Raw genomic sequence first — 21005 nt, 5'->3', positions numbered from 1 at the left:
GGTCATCGGGCTGTGTAGAGAGAGAGACTGGAAGAGACAATCAGGCATCAGACTTCTATTTCTCCACATGAAAGATGAAAGATGGCAGTGTTGAAGCAGTATAGTGAGAAGTTAGAATTTAGACCAAGGAAAGATGGAAGGTCATTTTGTATTCTGTGGTTGTTTTTTTTTTTGTTTTGTTTTGTTTTGTTTTGTTTTGTTTGTTTGTTTGTTTGTCTGTTTGTTTTTTCTTTCTTTCTGGCAATAGTTGTGGCAGCAGAATGAGAATTAAAAAAATTAAAATATGAGAACTGCAGCTCACATTACAAATTTGCCAATTAATTAAATTGAAAAAGTAGTCAGTTGTTTTTTTTTTTTTTTTTTTCCACAGGAAATACTAGTATAGATGAAAATATGAAAAAGCAACACTGGAATGAAAGAAAGTCCAGGTAGTAAGGCAGACATACTAGGCCTTCAGCCTGGAGCTACTGAGGCTCCTTGTCAAATCTTTCTCTTGCTGAAGTGCTGGTTTACAGAAAGTCTGAGAATAAGGAAGAGTCTGTAAAGGACACCAGAGAATAAGGGCTCACCTTTGTCTGTGTTCACAGCATACAAAGTTAGTTTATACAAAAACAGATCAACCCAAATCTGAGGACCAAGACTAAAGGGAACAGCTGTTTCCACCAGCCACTCAGCAGGAACTACACCACACACACTGTTATATTAATATAATTTTCTGCTCCCTGAAAAAGCTATCTTTGTATATCTCTTAAAACATGACTTCAACATGGTCAATAAGTGATTGTATTTGCAACATGAATAAAATCCATCATCTCCTGTTTATTGGAGGAACTGTGAATGTTTTCAGACTTAACTATGGAGTGCTGAGAGTCATCTTCCCAAATTCAGTGACCCACATTCTAGTAAAATAGTATTCATATCAAATCAATGCACTACATATTCAAGTAATTCAGGCATGCAGTTAACAGTAAATTACATTAAGATCCTTCCAAAAGATTTAGGAAACAGCAGAACATCATGTGCCAGAAGCCAGAGTGATAAAGGAAGAAAATGTATTGATGTAATGTTAAGCACGTCGACTTACCCCCTTCAGCAGTCAAGCATTAAGACCATTTGACCTTTCTGCAGGTAGATGGGTAAAAAAAGAAGTGGAAAAAAATGTGGGTTTATAAATAAAGAAGTGCTTGAGATACATTTGAATTTGAATTTATTGTCAAGGAGTATCTGTAAATGTGCACTTTAAAATCAGCATTAATTCTGTTGCTCAAACTATATGCAGGATTAGTCTCAGGGAAATCTAACAGAATTTAATTAAACAGAATTTAATGTGTCTGAAACTTCTGCATGTTTTATTGTTGGGCTGGTACAATGGTCCAGCTACTTTAATAGTTTCCGAACTAACTTCTCAAGTAGTTGTTTTTTTTTTAAAAAAAAAATTTAGAGTTTTTGACAGTGAAATGTATGGATGACCTTGGCTTTTTATAAACAAAATATTTTCTGAAAACTGAGATATATATTCCTTAAAGAAGGAATCTTTTCTACTATGTCAACCACTTAATTATTCTATATGCACTATGCCACACCATGTAACAATTAAAAGCAGCCCTGATGTTATCAAGCATTTATATTGTAATCATTGACACCATATCAGAGTTCAGAGTACAGAACGATGAAAAAGTCTCAAATCTTGAGAGTATTATAATCTATGGGCCTTTGATATCAAAGGAAATCTTGTATATAAACACAATATATACCAGAGGTACAAAATCATGCAGCATAGGCCTCATTTGTTATGCAAATTTTATGTTGGTTTAACTAGTAAATTAGAGAAATTAGTTATGGTGAAATTTTGCTCTTTAATGAGACTAACTTCTGTAAAAGTTTTGAAAAAGCACTTGCAGATAAAAGCAATTGCTTCGTTTGTGCACTTACATATTTCAAGAATAGATGAAATTCTAGTTCACTTGGGATAAAATTTGAAAAGAACAGAAAGAACTGCTGAACATATACTTTGCTACTTTGCTCTGATACTGTAAGAAACAGTTCTCACTCTCTAATTGAAATAATGTTTGACGGGATAAAGGGAGCGGTCAAAGATTATAAAAGAACACTGAGAATCAATTTATCTGTTGCCAGATCAGCAGAGCTTTCTCCCAAGAGGTAGGCACTATCTACGTTTGCTTCGATCCATTGCAAATCGTTGCCTGGTAACTTGTGCTGCTTCCCTTTCAGGTCAGTTTTTATTAGATAAAAACCTTTTAATTACAAGCTTGACTCCTGCAATTTTTGTTCTACAAAAATATGACTCTAAATACATAAACACTGCATAGTTCCAGGCAGTGCCTTCCCACAGCCTCCACTACACCTATTTATTATCAGGATTCCCCCTATCTGAATAGCTCAATCTGTTCATCGGGATAAAGCAGTGGCTTTGAAACAAAGAGCTAAACATGCTTGTTTTCTTCTGAGAAGTTTTTCTGACTGTCTGCCTGTGCGGGGGATGCTTTCTGCTCTGCGCCAGTCAGAATTCAGCCCTTTGCACTAAATGGGCTCTTAATTTGGAATTTATCTGCTGAAGTATTCCCCTGGAATAGTGTGTAGCCAGGACAATCTGGATTAAAACCCTAATCTTACTACTGTGCATTATTTACTGCCCTAAATATAAATGTTGTTTGTTTTTCTCAAAAGTTACCCTTATCTTTTCAGTAATATTTAAGGGTCAGAAAGCTCAGCCTACCTATAAGAGGCACAAATTACGAGCTCTGATTAGGTCCTTCTGGACATACTTCAGCTCACGATTCAGTATGCCACATTTTTTCACAATGAAGCTCATACTACGTTTGAACAGAGCATGGGAAAGAGGTTTCCTGTTAGGAAAGGAGATGTGTGTGCCCTACTGAATGTTGCAATAATCAGGGGAGATTTCCTGATTCCCTAGTGAGGTCAAGTTATTACCACAACAGAGCTAGCATGAGGCAGCTCCTCCTCCCCTCCATGTGGCACCGGAAGAGTAAATGTCACGCTACCATATGTGAGGCTGCATTTTTCCAAGAGCTTTCTGAACTGGTGCAGCTTGCAGCATAAAGGATTTTTTTTTTCTTCATGCTAAATATATTAGGACATGCAGGCGGTTTGTCCTGGTTTGATGAAGCCCCAGCTGTATGTTTTTGCATAGTTATGTTATCTTCTATCAGTCTACCATCTTACTAGTGTATTGATTTGCATAATTAATGTCCATGGCCAGACATTAATAGAAAATAGTATTATCTTACCAGCACTACCATATTTTCTTTGCAATCAGCCTGCTTTTCTGGAAGAACATTAGAAGAGCCAAACATGGAGCAATTTAATATACAAGTTACATTGCAGGCCCACATGTGGAAAGTCTTTATTCTTTTCTCTTTGATCATTATCCAACTTCAGTCACAGCAAACATGACTCAATACGTAAAAAACCGCTTCTAATAGGATTTATAACGTACAACAGATTATACAACCAAATTTACCTCAAATGGTTTAGAAGTTGCCTAGCTACAGGATTGGAAAGGTTGAGGAACTCCCTGCTACAGCGGCAGGAAATTCAGCTGATGAGCACTGAAGGATTGCAGCTTGACGCTCCACCTAGTGACAAAATTTTACCATTACCCTTGCAAAAAAAAACAGGGAAAGCATAGGGATGCCATGAAACATGTCTCTACATTTCTTTTATTTTTAAATACAAATGCAACTTAAAACAAACAAACAAACAAAAACAAAACAAACAAACAAATAAAGAAAAAAACAAAACCAAAACAAACAAAAAAACAAACACAAACAAACAAATAAAGAAAAAAACAAAACCAAAACAAACAAAAAAAAAACAAACACAAAAAGAAAAAAAAAAAACACAAGCACTACTGTAACCGGTGAATAAAAGCTGACTGCTCAATAAAAGTCCCCACGAGTCACAAAAAAAATGTTTTGGGTAATTCTGCACAGGAGAATAATGTGTCCATAAAAGTAATTCATCAAAATATGCCCTTGGAAGGAGATTTTTGCATGAATAAAGACAAGAGAGAGCTCTTGCCACTCTTAACATTTTTCCCTGTGACAGGGCCTTACAACTCAGGTTTCCTACTGAGACGGCAGTGAGATTTTGCTCACTGCCTATGAAAACAAGTCCAACACTATTAAAAAAAAAAAAAAAAAAAAAAAAAGTGAAGTGCTCATTGTATGCACAGTCATTCTTATTTCATGAACATTCCGAGACAGGTGTTACCTTAGAGCAGCCCAAATAAGATTTTGAAGTTCTTTGGGCTGCTAGTTACACATACAACCATGTAGGGCAAGCACAATTTCTTAGGGAAGTTACTGCTGGCTTTAGAAAAGATCTATCTATAAATAATATATTTTAGGTTATTCTTTACATTTATTTTACCTCTATGACATGACATTCCACCTTGCTCTGATGAACTGAAAATATAAATTGCACTACATTACCTTGACAGTTATGGATGTATTACATATTCTGTCAGTAGCAATGTTCTAATGATTCCCAATTTAATTTTGTTATATAAAAATCAAAAATATATACTTTATGTTTTTTATCCTATGAAGTAGATTTGGTAAGCATCCAATATTTATTTTAATTTTATGTATTCTATTGAATATCTAAATATTTGTGGTCTTCAAAACTGGGCAATAATTTTCCTGAAGAATGTGTTATGACCAGAGGAACCCGATGATATGGATTGAATTGCTGGCTTGCTCACAGATCACTATGTCACTTTAGGTTCAATAATGAAAATAGTAATACTTCCATACCTCAAAAAGTTAGTAAGGGTTATTTCACTCATTTTCATAAAGTGCTTGGACACGGGGACAGTTCTCTGTAATATAAAATATTATGTTTCTGGAAGTTCCACTGCTGGTTTTGATTTTAATGAAGAAATCTGGTGTAAAAGGAACACTTAGATTAATAAAACTTTTCCAAAGAAGAACCTGTTGGGGCTCAGATGGGACAAGGGATGGGTTTTGTTTTAATCTCACTATCCGATTTAATCTCACTTTCCTCACGATTGAGGAAAAAGCTATACGAGCCATGTATTTACATGACAAATCAAGTGACAGAAGCACGTACTGGAATAGTGTTTGCTGTTAAATTCTGCCAAAGTTTCTCTTAATTTGTGGTAGTTTAATGCTATGTAGGGTGGTGCCTGTTAGCAGAATCTGGTGCTGAGCTGCTGTACTTATGTTGTTTGTCAAGGAATGTACTGTGTTAAGGATTGCAATGTAAAGGATAGATAATTGGGAGCTGATCTGTTACCATGTTGGAAAAAGATGGGTTCAGCAACAGACTTCTACTTATATGCTAGCCTAAACTGTTTACTGGCTGGATTCCGCACATAGAAGAGACTATATTATGTTAGAAGTCTTTGTACGAATTTGGCTACTCTCTAAGCCAGATGTATCTATGTGGGTGTAGACAGTGCAAGAATCCCTCTTTGTGTAGATAAGATTTGTATCAATGAAACATGATTTTTTGGATATATTTCATACTGACTAGGAGAGCAAAATAAGTTGTGACGATGGCAAAAAGCACATTTATGTTGTATAACTGCAATTGCACTTGGGATTATTCTTGAATAAAAGTCTTGCCAAGAAATCAGAAATGAATCAGCACTGCTAGAACATTTGGAAGGATTTTAGTTCTACAAATATGGAGGTCTAGCTTTAGGGTGAATAGACAGAGTACATACTTAGGCAGAAGAGGAGGTTAAATTAAGCAGAATGGCTATTCATTCAGATCAGAACAGGAAGAGAAAGGGGCTAACACATGAGGTTCTGCCAAAGCCCCAAGTACGTCACCAACCAGCTCACTCTGCCCAACAGCTGAGCTGCACAGGGGCGAGCTGAATGCTAATGGATTCTCCCAGCACTGGCTCCCAAACCCAGCCTGTCCGCATATGGAACTGGGTTTCTGCTCAGAAAAGCATCGTTTTGGAACTCCTGGAGGCTCATATGGCACTGGCTGCAGTTTTATATGGTTGGGAGGATTTTTCTCTGCCATTATTCAAGAAAATTGACTTACAAAAAATCTAAACATGGAGCCTAGGTTTTGGAGCAGTGGGCTGTGAACTACAGAACCAATAAGCAGATCAAGCCCTCACATTAAAAGTATATATTTTATGGGTTTCTTTTTACTGCTTTGCTTCCTGTGTTCCTAGGGCAATAATTATATTATTTTGGTCTAGTATACCACCTTTCTCAGTGCTAAGCATGTGCTTAAGTGTATTGCTGGATCAAGGCCAGAAACTGTGTCAAAATTAAATGGCATATGTAAGTACACATACATATGTGTAAATGATGCACTGGTGGTTAGGAGTGAATCTTGAATATCTGAGTGAGCCCAAGGGAAAGCAGATGGAATCTAAATGAATAAGGACATCGTTCACTGAGGAGACCAGAAAAAGGTTAAAGGACCTATTATACTTCACTATGATTCATTTATGGTAGACCTGGAGCTGGACAGCCCAGGTGCTGAAGCAGGGCTTCCTTGGTGTCCCCAGGACAGTGTCCCCGAGGGCAGTTTGCTGAGGTGTGTAGCTTTTCTTGCCATGACCTGTCCTCAGGCAACACCACTGGGCTGAATGGTTCTTACAGCATCTTTGTGCTAGTAGGGCAGAAACTGTGGTCTAGAAGCTGCCTCAAAGTCTTCGATCAGAGGCAGTTTCTGACATTGGAAATGGTTATGCAATGATTTGCAGCAAACTGCAAGTAGTCACAATATACAGAAGTTCTGTAATACTTTTAAGGGTGGACAGACTTTTAAAAATCCTTCCAATTATACTCTAATACACTGCATTACAGTTAGCAGCACTGCTGATTTGTTTTATCAGTGATCCATTTCAGTGATACAGCACTGCTTATCCACAGATCTCAATGCACTTAGATAAATATGATTATTGTCATTTTACTGAGGTAGTTTAAAACAAGACAGTCTTTGTGACTTGTCTAGAAGAAGTTAATTTCTTGTTGCCATGGGCAGGTGAACTAACAAAAGATGAAGAAATGCCGTAGGGTAGAAGCCACATCTTTTTTTGTACAAACCATCTGAGCCTGACCAGCTTAGGTGGGGCAGCAGGCCCATGCAGCTAGACCCAGCTGGGCTGGGGGAGCTCATGCCTCATATTTCTTGTTCTGGTGTTTGTGCTGATGGAGTAGACTAGCTCTGGCTGTACCTTGCAAAATGCATGGAAATCTGTCTGCCATTCCAGACAATGAAAGCATCATGGTGGCTTGCAATTGTTCATGTGCAAAAGGAAATGGCAGAATTACCAAGAGTGGCTGAGGATGGGATGCTCCCATTTCAACTCCAGGGCACATTACTTCCAATGTCACTTCATACAGATTTCAAGCACTGTGGTTTCTGTTTAATTTAGAGCTTAAATGAACTCAACAGTCAAAGCAAAAGACAGAGAAAAGCATTGAATTTCATGTGGTTTCATGTGGTTTCGATGAAACCATTTAGAGAGGACCGGGTTCACTCAAAACTTAAACCAGGATTTCCTTTAAGGGTTTACTAATTGCAGCTGAGCTTATTTTTCTGACTAATCCAGGCCAACCTAGTTTTGTAAGTGTTCAGAGCCTGTGAAGAATTTTTTGAAGGTATATTTCCAGTCACGGGTAATTTATTGAGATGTGACAAGGACAGCAGTGGTAATGGTGAAGTGCTGATAAAGTATCAACCCAAAAGAGAGGTTGTTCTTTTGCACAATGTTGGTCCGAAGCTTCAAAAATTTTCCATCCAATTTTGCAACTTAGCTTCCTTTCTCTTTTGCCTTGACTCTGCCCATACAGAAGTGTGCTGACACAGTCATATGACACTGGACCGCTCTGATTTGGGTTTGCACAGCCACAGGTGCTCTATGTAATGAGCCAACTTTCTCATAAGACTAGAAACTAGTTCACTGGTTATCAGCTCTAAGCTCAGGTCAGCCTACACCTACCTACATGTGTAAGTGTACACTGTGCCTCTGTCTCTGTCTCTGTCTTTCTGTCTCTCTTCTCTACATGTTGAGCCTAAAACTTACCTGGACTTTTAGTACAAGTCTGGTTTACAAACATTCAGTGCTGGACTGTGGTTTAGACTTGGGGTGCTAATTTCATCATTTTCAGTTCATACTTAGGGGTGAGATGCAGTGGTACTCCACTGCATCCGTAAACACCTGGTGTGTGTACCATTAGATGTATTCCCAGCACCCCTTCAGCCCCACAAAGAGTCACACTGTGTTGCTGACAATGGGTTCTTGAAGATGAAGTGGAATCTTTAGTATCAGCTTCCCTGTTAGCAGAAGTGAAGGTGGGCTTCAAAGTGTCAGCATAATGAGCAGTGACTGGTGGGCCAGACAGCAATTGTGAAAGCCCCTGTCTGCTGGGCACAGCAGACAGGCACAGCTAAAGCAGAAAGGGATTTTATTGTTGTTCCTTATTGTTTTTGCTTTAATTATGACCGGATGCTATGAGCATCATGTTACACTTATGTAGCTCTTGCCCTAAGCTTAGATTTCAAAATAGTAAGTAGACTAAACAACTGTTTGTTTTTTTTTTTAATTTATTTATTTTTTTTTTTTTCCTCTTTTACTGCTGTATGCTCCTGCCCTGGGGAAAAAAAAAAAAAAAAAAAAAAAAAAAAGATGTGTTACTGCATGACTGTGGCAGAGAACAAGAACTCTAAACATAGTTCACAGACTGAAAGCTGCTTAAATAAGAAACAAGAATAGTTTTAATTTCTTTTTTTTTTTTTTTTTTTTTTTTTTTTGAAGCTATATGTGATTGTCCCTAAAACTCTTAAAAACACGACTATCTTTCTGCAATACTTTCAAGATTTGGTACTGAAATAGTTTAAAACACCACATTTTTGTGATCGTTTCCCACTTTGAAAAATTCTTCATGTTATGGGGGAAATAATTATGAATTTGGAAAAAAATTACAAAAGAATGAAATAATTCTCTTTTCTATATATACAGTAGGTTTGATTCTGATCTGTGGTTTTAAGACAGAGGTAAATAACTTTTCTTGATTCTTTCCAGTCCTTTGCTAACTTTGGGATTCTGATGATGCTGGTGGATTTTGAGTATTTTATTCTTAGTGTCACTGTTGAGCATGGGAATTTGGGAGGAGGTCTAAGCCCAGGGTTGTCACATGGAGATTGGAAGATTCCTTCCTTATCTAGAAAAAAAACACTTAAAAATCCCAGATTGTTCAAAGTTCAATAGAGTTTCATGGACACTTTCAGATTAGCCTAATTATTATGGTACTCAGAAGCAGATAAATAAATAAAATTTGTTGTTATTCTCATTTGTTTTTAAGCTTCTCAAATTTTAAGGTTCATTGGTTTTGAAGTTTTCTTCAAGTGTAGCCATGCAGGCTCAGAATTTTTTGTTTTCAAAAGGAAAACCAAGATTCTCACTTGAGACATTTAAATATAGAAAAGTATAGGGTTAGTATAAATGCCAGAGATTATGCAACTTCATGGTAAAGTCAGTCACATCATTCACAAGTGATTTAAAAACAGAAAAGAAAATAAAAAAACAATCTACTAATGACTATAATAATTTGATAATAATTCAGGATGAAAAATTCTTGCCACCATTTTATGATTTTGACAATCTTTTTTTTTTTTTTTTTTTTTTTTTTTTTTTTCCAATCTTTTGCTCTTTTGACTTACTACAGCAATAAGACTGGCATGTGATACATCTCTGTATGGTTTACAAGCAATTATATTTGCTCCTGGTTAGTGGGGAGGAAAAACAAAGAGATCAAAGTCACTTTGGGTGCATGTAGAACTGTAATTGAAACATTTTTCAATTCTGATGAAGTAGTGAAAGCAGACTTCTAAATTGCTGTAGGCCACAACTGGTGTAAAGTAGCTACTTCTGCAGTCTATGGAGCTGTGCAGATTCATAAAACATAAAATTATCCAATTTCTCTTCAGTGCTTTTGCCATTTTCAATTAATCTATAATTCATTTTAGTCTGATAAAGAAGCACAGTGATATATTTTGCGGTAAGCAGAATGATGAAGATGAGACAATTGAGAACTTAAGTAATTTTCTGCACAAAATTCAAGTGTTCATGGTACTCCACATGCTTTGATGAAAGGAAGTAGGTTTGAGATAGGAATCCATAAAAGACAAATTTGACATATGAAAGTAAGGTAGATGGTCTCTTTGAAGGAGACATGGTTACAAGGCAGTTACTATGGTTTTCGGAATATGCTGGGATGCCTGGGCAGCTCATGCAGTTGGCAGGACAAGTTACCTCATGAGTGGTTAGGAGACTCTAAGAGGAACCAAGAAATCAAGAAAAAATGTTTAAGTTTACTTTTCATCAAGTTTGACTTACTATGCCTTGGTTGACTTGCTACGTCATGTCTAATCTACTAAATGTGATTAAGGACTACACTCCTTTCCATTACTTAAATAATTAACATTTATTAGTAGATCTATTAGTAGCTTCACATGTTATAGAAGGTATGCTCTGAAATCAAACTTGAATTTCCTCTCAAGAAATGTTCAAAGTCCTCAGGAGTCTGCAATCTTCACTGAGACACAATGGCCTAGTTCTAAATAGAAAAAAAATAAATCTCTTAGGGCAAATGTTAGCCTGAGTCTCTCTGTAAGTAGGCAGGAAGTCCAGGACTCAAACATCACTGTAGACTTGTCACTCGGAGCCCCACTACTTGTTTTCTCCCTAGAGCCCTCAAAACCAAATACCAGCTCTGTGCTGATGGGAGACTGAGACAATATTAGTGGAAGGAAACAACAAAAAAAGGTTGCATTCTAAAAATAAAGCATAGGTAAACAAGGCTTAAAGAGTGTGATGGACCAGTGGTTCGTTACATAATGTGAACCTTTTCATGATACAAAATTAATGTTACCAGCAAGTATTTTAAACCTAAATCTTTTGAATATAAAGTCAGCGGGGTTTTAAAAGAGTAAAAAAACTATGAATGAGGATCTTTCTCACTCCTGACTAATCTGGGAATATTAGCATTTTATTGGAGGCCAAAACCTGTCTGGGGAGGATTTCAGAACAAAGTTGATGGTATGTGGCACTGGAAACAGAAGAATATTTTATCCAACCCCCTTCCTCACTCAATCCCTACCTAGGACCCACTTATTCCGTACCCATAGCAGCTTTAAAGGATTGCTGATTGACAGAGGAATAGAGTATGAACAGCCTTCATTTCCTCTCCCTCCCAATACCAGAACACTAAAACCACACAAGTAACACTGAAGATTTCTGAAAGTGATAGAAAGAGAGCAAAAGCAGAAGTACAGCAGTGTGCAGAGTAGATTGAGCATAGCCAAAATGTCAGAGAGAAGGGTACAAAGTTGGTGCCATGGCTAACTGAATTAATGACAGCAGCAGAATTGACATCTAATGGGATGTGGTATAATATACTTTCAGAACCACGGAACAGTTTTACAGGTATGTAATCCACTCCTGTGCTTGGCTCAAGTGTGGCTATTGCAATTGTACAGGGACCTATCAGTAGCCAAAGACTAGACTACAACAAGAAAGTATGTGTGAAGCTGGGTGGGAATCCTAGGGGCTATGTTTTCATGATGGTCTGGATAGGTAAACTAGGAAATCCAACCTTATAGGTATTCTAACTTCCTTAAATTCAAATCTTTCTAAGAAAAAATGTAAATACAGTTGTAAAGCATATTTTGAAAGACCTTATTGTCTTGTTTGGTATGTTTGGCAGCCATCAAACTGAACATTTCATTTAAGTAAAATAAATGTGCTCTGGAGGTGGGAACTAATAGAGTCTTTGATTAACAGACTTGCCTTACTCTCTTAGCCATCATGTTAATTCTCCAGTCAACAGTTATTTTTGTTCTTGAAAACACAGGTTTGAGTTGCTGGTATCCATTTTGTGTTTGCTGTTTCTTATCTTTTCAAAAATACAAATTAAAAATGGAAGCTCTACTACCTCCGAAAGGAATGTTCGTCTGCATCTTACAGAAAAGCTGATAAATGCAGAACACTCTAAAGACAGAAATTCTGTTATAATGAGTTAGGCATATAATAAGAAACATTCAGAATTACCAGTTTAGCATTCTAAATTAGAAAAAAGTGAAGGACTTACTACTTTTAAAAACTTATTTTTAAAAGTAAAAATAATTCATTGATAAACTCACATTCTTAGTAGCCATGTACTATGTGTATACAAAAGCTTTGCAGAAATTTTTCTCATATTGAAATCCATGCACTTCCTCAAAAAAAATGGAGAAATGACTACTGGACAGTCAGCCAAAGTTTAAAATGCATAAATATTTTCAGGTTCAGACCTAGCTTATTGGCCATACTGTTAATAAATGTCAAGCTTGCTATTTCTTTGCACTGTCTGCATTAGCAGGTGCAGAAGCAGCCAGAAGGAATGGTAGGTTTTTTAGAATCAGGAACAGTCTAGCAAAAAATGCTATTCAAACTGTTGTAATCCAGTCATATTGTTTTAATTGGGCAACATGGCATTCTGATAACAGATGGCTACTCCATTTAAACAGACTCAGCCAGACTGATAGCATTCTGCCCCTATTCCTCTGAATGAAAAGCTATACACTGGAAGTTCATATTGCAATAGCTTCATTCAGATTTCATACTTGGATAGACACTGTGCCTCTATGAAAGCAAGTAACATTTAAGGCTCTATGTACATGTATTAGTACATAGAGACTTTCCTGGTAGTTTCTATAAACAAAGGGTGAAGTTAGTAGGAGCTGTAATAGCTGAGCTGCTCTAGAGCTAAGACATTGTTGCAGGTAGCTGTCCACCCCACCTTTGGCAAAGGTTCCTGTACCAATGCAGAAGGAAGATACCTGTCTCCTAGCCACTCCATCTAGGTGGTGCTGGATGATGTCCATCTTCTATGCTAGGTTTATGCTAGGACACCAGGCTTTTTCAGTGCTACACGTGTTCCCCTCTACCAACTCTGTGGTAACTCTTGGCAGAAGAGTGGGATGGACAGCTGGAGGCAGAAACATTTTTAATTTCAGAAGAAGGGTTCACCAGAACTTGTTTCTCAAAATTCTGTAGAGATAAAAGTGCTTCCTAAGCTGTGGATAGCTAGTGTAGTTTGCCACTGTATAATATAAATAGCTTACTGGGTGCATTCTGTCATAACATGCAGGAACATCCATTTCTATGTTCTCCATAACCCTTGTCATATCTGTGCACTTCACAAAATGGCAAAGTGCAGCAGGCGTGGAACATAAGTTATTCATCTTACCCTACCCTAGGGGGCCATGTACCCCTTGGGACAGAACTGCCACAGACATTTGGTTCCTCCTAACAGTAATGATTCTGGGGAAAATAAATAAATAAATAAAGGGAAAAAAAAGGAAAGAGAAAGAGAAAGAGAAAGAGAAAAAGAAAAAGAAAAAGAAAAAGAAAAAGAAAAAGAAAAAGAAAAAGAAAAAGAAAAAGAAAAAGAAAAAGAAAAAGAAAAAGAAAAAGAAAAGAAAAGAAAGAGAAAGAGAAAGAGAAAGAGAAAGAGAAAGAGAAAGAGAAAGAGAAAGAGAAAAAGAGAAAGAGAAAGAGAAAGAGAAAGAGAAAGAGAAAGAGAAAGAGAAAGAGAAAGAAAAAGAAAAAGAAAAAGAAAAAGAAAAAGAAAAAGAAAAAGAAAAAGAAAAAGAAAAAGAAAAAGAAAAAGAAAAAGAAAAAGAAAAAGAAAAAGAAAAAGAAAAAGAAAAAGAAAAAGAAAAAGAAAAAGAAAAAGAAAAAAAGCCCACCAAATCTGAAAGACTCTGGCTGCCTCCTGTGCTCTGTGTGCTTTCTCTCTCCCTTGCTGACCCTCTCAAGAACAATTGCAGTCCAGCTGAAGTTTTTCCTGGCTCTTGCCTGTTTTAACAGATGTTTAATGATCATTCTGGATCACTATTTACATGCTGACTGGTTTTCCATTAATTTGAAAAAAAAAATAAATCTGGAGAAAAAAAAAAAAGACTAAATAGGGGGGTGGCAGCACAAAAGCAGAAAAACAAACAAACAAACAAACAAAATGTAGTAAAACCTCCAAAACATAAAAAAAGACTTTAATTCTCAGGGTGCATATATCTGGTCAGCAACAATTTAACTGCTTCCGGAATGACATTCTTAATGTCTCAGTGCTTGAAATGCTTTTGTTGTACACTTGGCAAGCACTAATGTGCAGAAGATCACGATGTACAAAACCACATAATTCCAAACAGCAGGCTTTATCTATCTCAGCTGGCCCTTATTTGGCCCTCAACACTATAGTATCTAAGCTCCTCAAAATCTTTGAGATATTTGTCCTCAACATTTTAGTGAAATGTGAAAATGCTAGACTCTGCATTGCTCTTTAAGAGTAATCTCAAGCATGGCTATGAACATGGCACTTTCCTTTTCCTCATGTCTTCATCAATACTTTGTAAAGCTATGGAGCTTCAGGCATCTGCTGTCACCCTGTCAGAGCTTAGGAAGCCACAGTGTTAAAGTATTAAAGGTGATACACTATATACTTTACAGGTGACTCTCCAGATGTTCCTGAAGCCACACTTTCAGATCTGCTGACCATAGTCTCTTATTCAATTATGGGTAGTGAGGACTAAGGTTCCTTTCTAGTCAATGGAGAGAAATAGGCACTTTTAGGGCATGAATCATCTGCTAAAAGAACAGATGTATCATGCTCTCCAATGCCTATTTTTCTCCATTGACCATAGAAAGTCTAGACAATAATGTGGATGAAGAACAGTACGTCTGTTTGGATAAATCTCATGCCATAGTCTTGTCATGAAAACTACCATCAAATGACAATACAGGCATACCAAAACTGAAAGCAAAACTCACAGAGGCTGTCAGCCACCTGAAACACAGAACAATACAGTTGAGAGATACACCTAGCTGTCTGTTTCGAAGTGATTTGTTTGAGGTCTCATATAGTACAGACACAAAGTCTACATCTCACAAGCCTCAGGTCAAAATGTTGTCTATTGATCTATCTTCCCTACCAGTCTGGTGGAAATGAATAAACATAATTGCCACAAATTCAGATGCTGTATACAGAAGTTCTGTTTGTTAAAGAAAAAATTTGTAATGATTAATTACAGGAAGGAGGTGAAATCAGGTGTGGCTGTGCCCTATGAAGCAGTTTAACAAGAGGGTTTGAAGCTAGCCTTGTCTTTCAGTGTCCTTTGAAAACAGGAAGCTTTTTTTCAGAAAGCTTTAAAGCTTCCTGAAGGATTACTCTCCTGATGAGAGGAAGTCATATGTAGACTATTGGCCACAAAAATTTAGGTTTTACTCAGATTCTCATTTTATGTATGTTATGCAGTGCTTGAAATTGGGATTTTGTAAGGTAGTAAGCTTGACTTACTGGTTGTATTCTCCTTTCAACATACAGTGTCTCCACTTGAAGCTATTAAAATAGATTACCTCTCTTCATACTTGCAAAGGCACAAGGATAAGAAAGGGCACTTCTCTGAGAAACAAGATGTGAAATACTTGTATGACATTAGGAAAAAAGCAGTTGTTTTAACTGCTGTTTAGACTCTAAGCTTTCATTTAGAGAAGAAAACCAAAAGTTATAGTTTCATTGAAGATCATCCAAATGTGATGCAAGTATAACTAATGCAGAAATGCCTGAATTTGCTTAACGCCTGCAACTTCAGCTCCTAAGAGATTAACTGTCTCATCAGTTGTCACCTCATGCTAAAGATAATGTTTTACAAAGTGCAAAACGTTGTTATTTCACTATTTATCAAAGCAAAAAAGGGAAGAAAAGGAATAGTTTATTATTGAGGTGACTTGTCAGACATAAACCTGGACATCAAGGATGGGAAAGAGAGTGAGACAGAGACAGAGAACAAAGAGAGATTGCCAGAGGTGGATCTGAGGATGTTCCTAGTTAGGAGAGGTTAATGTATTGTTGATTAAAATGTTATCAAAAAAATCAAAAGAAAACCAGTTTAGTTCCTAATTCCTAGGCTGTAATTCTTGTTCAGCTAATTTTCTGTTTTGTTCTGTCAAAACACATTTTCTACAAGTTCATTTCAGAAGAGCTTTCTGGCTTTTTGGCACAACCAGGGACTGTCTGTTTGCACTAAGTATGTGGAATAGGGTATGAACTCATAGGCAAAACTTTATCTGCTGTACTGAAGTGGCAGCCAATCTGTTTCTAGTCAGTCTTGCTAGTCCAGCCAACTTAGTTAAAGATTTACCCCTACTCATATCCAGACTCAGATACCCAAAACAGTGGCAGATCCCACAGATGGGAAGTTTATAGCACCAGATCCCATGAGCACAGCTCTTTGTGTCTGAACTGATCCTGGAAGATGTAATGGGAAAAAGGAGTTCCATTTTCCTCCACACCATATCCAGTTGTATCACTTATGTTTCTGGGAAAGGATACTAACTTTTCCTCCTTTCATGGATAAATGAAATGTTTCATCGAAATACAGATGCTTTGCCTCTGTGAACATTCTATTCATGTGATATAATTTCTGATAGATAAAAAAATAAAAACAGAAATGGGTAGAAGCATATTATTGTTAAGAATAAAAGTAAGAAGAAAAAAAATAAAACCACAATAAAAAAAGCCTATAAAATCTTTGTGTTTTCTACAGTAGAACATTTATCTGTGGGAAACAAATGAGTAAACTTTGATTGCAAGAAATCATGGTAGCATTTGATCCTGTTTAATGCATTTCAGCTAAGGATTTTAAGAGCAAAAAGTTCCCCCTGTATTTCTCTATCAGTTAGTAGAAATGGAAATGTGCATGTTAATCCAGATTTATCCCAATGAAATCAGAATGAAAACATCATGTACTAGACAATTAATAACCAATAATATTATATAAAACTAATTCTGAATTTATTTCATTTTATTTCACTTCCACTAATTCCATAAAATGTTTATGCAAGTAGATGGAATGAGAATCAATCTCCTCCTCAAAATGAGAGATGAATGACAATGACTGAATTGCGGTTTATACTACACAAAATTAACCATAAAAAATTATATATTTTTTCCTAAAAGGTTCAAAAGAGAACAAGTCTCACTCCTCTGTTGTAAAAATGACATTCAGTCTATTTTCCCTACTTCTCTTTTGAAAGAAAATATTAAAGGTCTATGGAAAAAATGAACAGGCATTTGGCAAAACTTGGCTTCTGACAAACTGGCAGCAGTTACTGCATTACTGAAACAAATTCATGAATGCTGGCTGCTTCTCCCCTGGGGGAATGCCAGTAAAAGTACCCACCCTGGCATCTCCCTTTCCAGATACACCAATTTAACATTCTTAGGTCCTGCTGACTTATGCCAAAATTCAAACATTATAAAGTAGGTCTTTTGTGCCATTCCAGCTAATTCTAAATCAAGGCAAATAAGGACTACATCGGTCCATTTCATTTGTATGAATGACTTCAGACATCAGACAAGTATATTATGACCTTCAACTATCTATATGGGATACAAATAAAAGATTAACTTGTTAAAACACAGCAAAATTAGCACTTCCCTAATATTGATCATATGAAGACCTCGAGAGTTCTTTATAACCAGAAGAGAAAAACTCTTTGCTTTATCCCATTGGTTTTAATTCAGGACATTCATGTTATTACAATAATATTGTCATATAAATGGGGGCAAAATTGAAGCTTTCTATACAGACCAGCAATAATTCAAATTTCTATAAATCTAATTCTAATCCTCTTTTAAACTGATCAGGAAACAAGGGCAGCTGTTGATACATATAGACTCATTCCACCTACGCTTTGAGCAAGTCAGATGTTGCAAAGCTCCCCTTTGGGAGTTCAAGCTAATAAGCATAATGCTTAAGCGAACATACCTTACTTTTCCTTCTGCATGCATGTGTACTGCTAATTGCCCCATCCTGCTGTCTCCTTCCAGGTTTCTGACAGGACAAGCAGCTGACTGCATGGCATAAGATCTTTGAGATTTGCACCATTCCCAAAAGTTCATTCTGCAGGATGGAGTGATCTATGCCATTAGTATCAGTTATGAGCAGTGACATTTGCTCAGTGGACCCTGTAAAAATGGCTATGGTGGCCTAGGCACTGTAGTTATACTAAACACTAATAAACAAAACAAACACTTAGGCCTCGTTTTACACAGAAACTGGCAGATATGGGCACTAGAGTTCTTAGGATGCATTGACATCTTGTGGACAAGAAGAATATAGCACATCACTACCTATTGCCAGGATGCGTTACAGTAATACAAGTGCAGTATTTGAGGGCATACATAAGCTAATTTCAAACCACGTACCTTGATACCAAGAAGATTGTACTCAGAGTAGTATGGATGTCTTCCAGGGAGAAAAACTGAATAGTTATCTAGTTTGTTTTGAGGCATTTCCTTCTGCAATGAATTCCATGCTGCTGCAGCTAGGCTTCTACTGGTATGTGTTGGTTACCACTACAAGAGAGTCCCAAAAGCAATGGCAATATATAGGTTCTCAGCCTGTAGGAACCTAAGAAGATGCACAAATGAGAACAGTTATGCAGTGCTCACTCTTTCTTTATGTTTCTCAGTGCATATATCTAAAACTACTGTAACAAAACCGTGCATATTTTGCAACATTGCTGCAGTTGTGATGAAAAATTTGTGGGAAAAGCAGGTTGCACAGTCATTGGAGAGTCACAGGAGAAATAATTTTATCACCAGCTGGACACTGAGATTCGATGCAGTGACTGGTTTAGGAAAGAAAAATCTATCTCAAAGCATTTTTACCCACAGCATTTTATCACAATTGTTACTGAGGCCGTCCTTCTTTTATGTATGTCAAAACTAATCATGGAGTGATAAATCACATAGTGATTTGCCTAGCACCATCCATAGAAGCTTAGTGTCAAAGAAATAGTTTAGTATCTAATTTCTTCTGAATACTCTTTTATACTCACTGTTTTCCCTTTCACTGTAACGTCTCTCAAACAAAATATACCTTCTTTTGCCCCCCACTTGATGCCTCAAAGCCACTGTACCTGCCTTTAATATAATGGCAGCACATTTCACTGTCAGGCTGAGTCCTCACAGTTCAAGCACAAATAAGCAGCAGATACATGATTCTGAGTGGCAGAGTACTATTGCAGCTGGGAAACCTGCTAAATGGCATGTTTCCCAGCACCTACCTAGCATCTCAAGCTTTCATTTGTTCTGTGAAAAGCCAGAACTGTATTTATTCAAGACCATAACGTCCTCATAACTTCCCCTCTGTGCTGTGACTTGACACTGTCACACGATATAGTCAAGATTCCACTGTCACAACAGGCTGTGTTCAGTCACTTTCTGAACTGCTGATGTTTTTGCAAACTTTGCATGAATCTTGCTGGGAAACCACTTTTAGTACTGTTCTCTTTGAGATACTGAGTTCAATCAGACATTTAAATCAAAGTGAAGTTGGAGCACAATAAAATATAAAGGGAAGTTTCAAAGTCACCGTGGATCAATCAAGCTACATATTTTTTTCCTGCAAAGTAAAATTTCAGATTTTCATTCTCTGTAGTACAAAACTCATGGGCAAAAGAAAAATAACCCCCAAAAAAACTAGCATTTAGAGTTCACAATAGAAACCATGTTTCTTTGTCACTGCTTACAGTTTACACCGCTTACACTTAAGAGCAACTGAAATACTTTACTAAAAGAGTATGCAATTAATATTATACTCAGAAAAAATGAATTAGACAACACAAGGCCTAGTTTTAGGGCACATTATTATGGCTAATTAATGTAGGTGTAATATTTGATAAATCTAAATTACGTTCAGGACCTGAACAGATATTTTTTCATGGTTATATATTGTACCAGATGGCCACTGCAGATTCCCACTGGGATGTTCTCTATTGTGTGGTATTGACATGTTTTTAGGATATTACACTAATGACACAGTGTCTGAGTAGTTCCCACACAAAACCAGCATCAGTCTACTAAAATTCCTTGTTTAGCCCTGGAACATTGCATAGCCTCATTCACGGTCACTTCTTTTTTTCTTTCTTTCTTTTTTTTTTTTTTTTTTTCCCCCAAAGGTTTTAAAATGTCTTTAGCTCAGGTGTTTAGAATTTGTTTCTGATACAACAGATCCAGGTTTATAAAATACCTATAATGCCAATGTGTAAAAATATTCAGTGATTTAGAGCTTTTTTTTTTCATTTCACCAAATATGATTTTTGAAAACATTTTTCTGTTTTCTTTCACTGACTTTTGCATCCTTCACTAATTTTTCTTTTTCTCTATTCTTTTTTTTTTTTTTTTTTTTTTTTTTTTTTTTTTTTTGGTGGGGGCGGGGAGGGAGGTTTAATGGTAACATCAGCATTCTCCATGGTGAACAGAAGTTGTCCTGGGAAAATAAAAAGGTAGAACAAATCTACTGTACTGAAGGTACTATAACAGGACAGTTGGTCACCATGAGATGTGGCTACATGGTTCATGTCTTCTGGGGCTGTGTCCATATGCCATGACTAGGGTTGCACCCAGTGGTCTAGGCATTTGGTAAGTAGCACAGCTTTCTGAAATAATGAAGTGACAACACACAGAATCCATCTGTAAGGGCCCCTTCTCCCAGCAACTTGGTGAAGGCATAAAGGCACGAGTTTATGAATATGAATAGAGCTGCAGAGAGAGACCTGAAACAGTGCTCCCACTGAGAGAAAGGCAGGCGGAATTCAGCCCATTAGAGACATTTACAGAGTTGAAGCTAAACATCACACACACACAGGGAGCTTTCAGTTAACCCTAATAGATGCAGCGATTAGAGCCCTCAAATCAAGGACAGAAGGAACTGGAAGACTTGTGCAGGGGACGAAGGATTACCAAGGAAAATGGAAGGAGATAAAATGGGGGTGGATCACATAAGTGAGGAAGCAAGGCTTCTGTATATGACAGGAAGCAAGGCTTATCCCCTTATCATTGAAAAACTGCCTGTTTTTGACTCTCAGCCCATAAAAATGATGTTGCTGTTATCACATGGGAAATGGACAT

The 21005-nt window shown here is 36.9% G+C and overlaps 1 protein-coding gene and 1 long non-coding RNA gene across 6 annotated transcripts in view; one reads left to right on the top strand and one right to left on the bottom strand.

Moving 5' to 3' along the window:
* The window catches only part of LOC311438217 (uncharacterized protein), a 182614-nt gene that overhangs the window by 23539 nt on the left and 138070 nt on the right, over nt 1-21005 (bottom strand). For 3 of the 5 annotated variants that reach the window (XR_014694011.1, XR_014694012.1, XR_014694013.1), the window contains 2 exons: nt 18297-18501; nt 1085-1122 (listed from right to left, as the gene is read on the bottom strand). The exons of 1 other annotated variant lie outside the window; for it this stretch is intronic. The gene's annotated coding sequence lies outside the window, so the exon portion shown is untranslated. Of the gene's footprint in view, nt 1-1084; nt 1123-8610; nt 8640-18296; nt 18502-21005 lie in introns of those variants that run through there. One more of the 5 variants, XR_014694014.1, reaches the window with a different exon arrangement.
* The window catches only part of LOC311438220, a 105971-nt gene that overhangs the window by 65680 nt on the left and 19286 nt on the right, over nt 1-21005 (top strand). The gene's annotated exons all lie outside the window — the stretch shown is intronic.

This window comes from Aythya ferina, assembly GCF_964211825.1.
Source record: "Aythya ferina genome assembly, chromosome: 5".
Taxonomy (NCBI): Eukaryota; Metazoa; Chordata; class Aves; order Anseriformes; family Anatidae; genus Aythya; species Aythya ferina.
This window is presented reverse-complemented; position numbering and strand designations above follow the sequence as displayed.